The sequence below is a fragment of the Corylus avellana genome, chromosome 6 (assembly GCF_965113065.1).
Source record: "Corylus avellana chromosome 6, dhCorAvel1.hap1.2, whole genome shotgun sequence".
Taxonomy (NCBI): domain Eukaryota; kingdom Viridiplantae; phylum Streptophyta; class Magnoliopsida; order Fagales; family Betulaceae; genus Corylus; species Corylus avellana.
The window spans coordinates 21,881,628-21,887,627 of NC_142495.1; the positions used below are offsets into that span (position 1 = coordinate 21,881,628).

Consider the following 6,000-nt stretch of genomic DNA (forward strand, 5'->3'; position numbering starts at 1 on the left):
GAAAGAGAGACTTAAGTTTGAAATTTCCAATAACTTCATGACTTAGTTTTCTCACCTATCTTTCACACTTCTATGTAATTGCTTCTTCAGTTAATGACACACGTCACAATTTGCTCCATGCACATTCAACTCTCTGTTTTTTTTTTTTTTTTTTTTTTTTTTGTCTTTTTCAGATTCTTTATTGCTCAAAGGTTTTAGGAAATATTATAGAGATTTCTTCCCCACTCGAAATGTTGAAAAATAATACGATATTCTTTATCTTTTCAAATTAAACATTAATGTATTTTAAATAAAAAAAAATTTATATGTCACTCACCCTCAAGTACAAAGCAACACTTTTAAATTATTTACTCATTTACAAAAACTTAGAATTTTCTTAAATATAAAGTATTTTTATGTCCTCCCACGTACAGGAAGCAAAAGACGTTTGAAAATTTTCATTAAATTTCAATAAAATAAAAATATAAAAAAAAAAATTCAAAATTAGTTAAGGAGGAATGGCTTTGTGAGAAAACTAATTGAAGCAGTCCAAATGTTTGAGAGCAAGATCCCATAAATATATAAATAAAGCTCCCAACGGTGAAGGGTTATTAGGCATAAATGCAACAACTCTTATACTTTTAAAGGTAAAAATAAAATTTATTTTTTTTTAACTCATAATTAATTATATATTATTATTTATCGTCAGTATAATATTTCACCATTTTATTCGGTGGATGTTAGTTCACAATAGGTAGAAGAAAGTTGAAATAAATGACGAGCTTGAGAATTATTTACTCATTTACAAAATCCATAAGACAATTTCTCCCTTTTTTTAATTTTTATTTGAATCAACTATTGATGACATTTGGCCGCTATGACTTTCAAAACATTTTGGGTTCATTAGTGTCATAAGCTAAGCAAAGGATTGCACATAGAGCTAAGTCTCCATTACTTCTTTCTACAATGGATGGATAATTCGGGTTTTCAAGTGCTTTTCTACCTATATTGTTGTTAGTGTTTGTTAGTGTAATGCCTCCAAAAATGGTCTTGAGCAGTTTAGTAGGGTTACCGGCAATTGCCCAAATTTAGCTAATTGGTAGCTAACTAAGAAATCGCTTCTCTCTAGCATAGTCAAAGTAAACGCATAGGAAGGTAAAATTAATAAATCTGTGGTATCTAAATTAATATATATATATATATAAGAGATATAAAACTTTACTAAAATCAAAATTGCACCAAAGCGAAATCCCCTAAATAATACCCCTTTCATAATCTAATTTTTATCCTATTTACAATTTGTTTTCTCATTTCCATGGAGTGACTAAAATTCATAGTTGAGAATTAATTACCCAAGAAGTAAAAAGAAGAAGCAGAAATCTTAGCCGAGACTGCTAAACAAATGTTAAAATTCGCTATTTAGGTTATGTTTGGTGTGCGGAAACGCTGATTACCTAGGAATAGGTATATGCAATTTCTCATCAAAAGACTTTCAATTAATTTTCTGAATTATACTTTAGCTTAAAAAATGGTAGTGTCATCTTGGTACGAAAGAAATAATGTCTCAAACATAAGATAAGTTTGTAGAGTTCACTATTGACTTATGTGGAGTTCACGTAAGTCCACAAAGCTAATGGTTGATTTGTAAGTTGAGATTGACTAAATGTGGAGAAAATATTGACCTCTAGCATTTCTCCTTTCTAAATCCCCGTCCGATCATTTTGTAAATCTGAAGTGGTCCGGAAAATGGCCAAAAAGAAGAATGGTGAACCATTCTCCCCGATCTGTTGTCTTCTTTTTTTTCTGTGAGGACAACTTTTCAGTGTGAAAATGGAACTACTATATCAACTCCTTCTGTGTCACAGCTAATAACAAACACGGAGATTATAGACCAACATTAAGAGATTCTGATATTTTCTTAACAAATTTAATAAACATAAACAATATTAAGCTAAAAGGGAAAAAAATATGACGATAAGAAACAAGAAAGCCCAAACCTGAATCTGCATCAAAAGACTGTCAAAAGTAGCACCTCCCTCCCCTGCATCTTTCTGCATTGAATCCAACACAACTTTGACTTGGAAACACATGCATTCCTCCATTTATGCCACCTGTTAAGTTCCAGATTAACCAAGTGTCTATAGTATCAAAAAGAGCATCCCCTGCTTTCACAGCTTCCTTAACAGCATCCACATTTTCCTTCAACCAGAGCAGCTAATTCACTGCACTGAAATAGGTGCTTATGGGCAGACCACACTTCCACAAAATGAGTCCTTCCCCCTCGCAATTCCTTCTCCAATTTTCTGTACAATTAAAACCACAAAAATCCAAATAAGGTACTCCAATTCATCCAGAAAAAGAACATGTACTCTTATATTGATAAAATATAAAGAAAAATAGTAGTTAATATACTTAAGTAAATCAAAACCCATTAGCTTAAACTTTTAGACTAAAGTAGTATCCATATATGGATATTAATGTACGAGGTCCTTCTCAAATTAGGCTGGGATATTTTGTCCATATAGATGTTATGACTTGCAAGTTTATTATAGTTATTAAGATAAGAGTTGTAATTGTGGCTTTTTTTACTCAAATTTATGAATAAATTACTGATTGATCACTCTCTCAATATCCTTCTTTGATTAAATGGAGGTCCAATATTTTAACTCGGAATGGTGCAATCTTAATATGTTTATTTAACTTTATCTTGGCTGTGGTTGCCATGCATTGAAGATATCCTTTATCCCCCTATTATGTCTCTCTGTAATGTATTGGGTGAGATCACATATTATGAGCACAATGCATGATATTCTTGAGTGGTCTTAAACCGCATAAGTAAGATTAGCATTATATAATTCATATTTGACAAATTAATTTTTATTGAGAATGAGGAAACAGATGAATCAGGAGTACAACTGTTAAAAACATGTATTTGATACGTTTAGATAATTAGTATATTAGGTAAAATATTGCAATCATCCATTTACAGATATGATGCTTTTGGCGTATGATAATTAGTACCCATAATTTGTTTTTGATTCAATACTTTTTACTTAATTTATACATTTCAGATATGTGTTGCTCTCTGCCTCAAGTTCATATATGTTTATTGTAAAATTACTTTTACTTTGTTGAATATTATGCACTATTCCTTTCTGAGAAGCATCGATATCGGTGGGTAACTAGCTTGTTTGTAAGAGTTTTGACTTGATTTATTTGGAGATTTATATGCAAGTATGTATTCGTAGACTATTTATGTTGGGTTGATCTTGCGCCCTCATAGTACTCAATCTATCTGCTAATTAAACGATTTTCTTAGTTAAAATGAATAGCCATATAAAGCATATTGTTTGCTCAATTGTACTACCAATAGAAATTCAAATTCTCTACAAATTGGATTGTGTCTTAAAGGGCTAGCCCAAATGAGAATGCTCCAAATAGACTTTCCCTGTCTTGCTATCTTTTCAATAATCGTTGCCTATGCTGTCCTCATCTTTCCTTGATATTCTTTAGCCTTATTTTTACCGATGGCTTAGTTTCTTCAGGCTCCCTCCTCCTCTCCCCCTTCCCCCTCTCCCCGCCTCTTAATCCCCCCTCCCCTTCTGCACTTTCTTTTTTTTTTCTTTTTTTTTTTTTTCTTTTTTTTTTGTAGGTGTTTTTTGGCTAGAAATCAGCAACCCCGGCCACTACGGCCCGCCCTCCAAGGTGCTGAGCCTCCCTTCTCCTCCATCCGCTCCACCATATGCCAACACTGGCCGATGCCCATCATCTCCTTCACTCTGGTCGTTACTGATTTGCTGGTTGTGTTCCTTGTTTTGTTTGTTTTTGAATAATAGTTTTCTCTTTAGATCTACTCTCATGAGCGATCTATGAGGAAAATGACGTAGTTTCCCGACCATTTTGAGTCGATGAGGAGTAGATCTAGTCTTCTCAGGAGCAAATGTGCTTTTATGACTATTTTTCTGTTAGGGCTATGTTTTTTCCGTTTTCTATTATCTGTATTTTTGTTTGAATAAGGATTGTCCAAACCTTTGGGTTGTGGATGTGATCTGTTTTCAGAGCGAGAAAGATGAGCTACCTATGCATTGAGTTGAGTCTGTTATGAACAAATCTGGTGTTACAATTGAAAAGTAGTCATAGATTAGCGGATATTGATGTCATATATAGATCTTGAATGTTTGATTTTTCTGTAAGCATCTATAATTTGTAACCTCATAACTTCTGCTATGATTTTTCAGAGCTTTTTGCTCTGTGATGCAAGAGCGTTATACTCGTGATCCTTCTTCAATGAGACTAGAATTTTTTTCAAAAAATAAATAAATAAATAAATCATATACTTCAACAAGTAATGTTATGGATCATTATTTTGTGCGCCTTTTATCTTTCTATAGTTGATATAGGTTTTAAAATCATCATTAGATAAAATCAGTAGTTATTCATCCAAAATTCAATAATGATTTAAAAGCCATATCAATTTCGAGATAATAAAAACATTGCTCTTACTACAATGTTAAGCTTCTAGGTCATAGTAAAAGGAAAAACTTGACCCCCCTAAGAAAGAACATTATCTTTCATTTCATTTTGGATCATATGCTTAAAAAAGATGACATGATCACACATCTTATAGTTGGGCTGAGCCCATATAAGCTACAAGTTCCTAGAATGAGGCCCAAAGCAAATAAGGTTTGCATAAGAGCACTAGTAACAACTTTTTTATTTTTTTTATTTTTTATTTTCCCTAAGTTTAGGAAACAAAACTATTTTTTGCTTTTCTATCAAAATATATTTCACAATAATTTCTCTTACATTTTCGTATACCATTAAAATATTATTTCTTTACAAAATACAAGTTCCCTACCTACCCTCATATTTTAACAAAATTCCAACCCGAACCCTAATGAAGGATAAAAAGATGAAAGATGAAAGAGAAATATTTATATTAAAATAATATATAGGAATCACTTTTGGTTCATTACGCATTGAAAAACACTCTAGCTACTCAATGGTGTTGGTTAAATTTAGGAAAAATGATGTGGGTCAGTTTATGTATTTTTTTTTTGAAATTTTTCCTAAACATAAAAAAGAGAATGGGCTATAGGGTATCTAGTGCTAGTCCTCTTATGGATTATGTAAATTTAGTCCCTAAAAAGCCCAAATTGCTTAGTTGACATGATTTTTAATTTTATCCTTCTTTAACGGTTACCAATAAATACCTGAGTTAAACTTATACACCTTATTTAAAAAATAAAAAAATAATAAATAAAAATAAATTATACGCTTTTATCGTTTGAAAAAAAAAAAAAAAAAAAAAAAAAAAAGGTACAATATAACAATAATTCACATGTTCTCTCTTTCTTTTTCTTGGTTCAGTAGATGTGAAAGTTAATTTATAAAGAAAAAAAATTAAAAAAGCTTAAAGGTAATAATAAGGAAAGACAATGGTAGTTGTGGATATATAAACCGTTAGTTGGCCCTCTCGGCACAGTCACCAGAAGGGATAGTTTACCTTGACTTCATTGTGACCAATTTCTCCATGTAGTTGCCCCTCTCGGCACGGTCACAAAGAGGGACAGTTTACCTTGACTTCATTGTGACCAATTTTTCCACGTAGTTGGTCCTCTCGGCACGGTCACCAGAAGGGACAGTTTACCTTGACTTCATTGTCACCAATTTTTCCATGTAGTAGTAGTTGGCCCTCTCGGCACGGTCACCAGTAAGGACAGTTTACCTTGACTTCATTGTAACCAATTTTTCCATGTATTTGGCCCTCTCGGCACGGTCACCATGAGGGACAGTTTACCTTGACTTCATTGTGACCAATTTTTCTATGTAGTTGGCCCTCTCGGCACGGTCACCAGGAGGGATAGTTTACCTTGACTTCATTGTGACCAATTTTTTCATGTAGTAGTTGGCCCTCTCGGCACGGTCACCAAGAGGGACAGTTTACCTTGACTTCATTGTGACCAATTTTTCCATGTAGCATCAGCAAATTAGATTTTTTTTAGATTTTTTTTTTTTTTT

General features: G+C 32.6%; 1 pseudogene; it reads right to left on the reverse strand.

Moving 5' to 3' along the window:
* Positions 1 to 3,878, reverse strand: part of LOC148585030 (glycerol kinase-like) — a 29,646-nt pseudogene extending 25,768 nt beyond the window's left edge.
* Between the last annotated feature and the right edge of the window lie 2,122 nt (positions 3,879 to 6,000).